Raw genomic sequence first — 229 nt, 5'->3', positions numbered from 1 at the left:
GACGTTAGACGTTTTGTTTTATTGGAGTCGAATTGTTGAGTACGCGAGTGCACAAAGTGCCGGTGGGCTGTCGATTGAGTTTTCTGGGATTACGCGAACAGGGAACAACACGGTAAGCGAGGATATCTAACTCTTGTGAGCGACGTAACTTCGTGCAAATCTTGGTACCGGATTTTGTGTGTTTTCGTAAGTTTTGACCGCGCGTGTAACGGACACGCGGAGGGAAGAT

The sequence above is a fragment of the Cephus cinctus genome, unplaced genomic scaffold, assembly GCF_000341935.2.
Source record: "Cephus cinctus unplaced genomic scaffold, Ccin1 Ccin1_scaffold0463, whole genome shotgun sequence".
Lineage (NCBI taxonomy): Eukaryota > Metazoa > Arthropoda > Insecta > Hymenoptera > Cephidae > Cephus > Cephus cinctus.
This window is presented reverse-complemented; position numbering follows the sequence as displayed.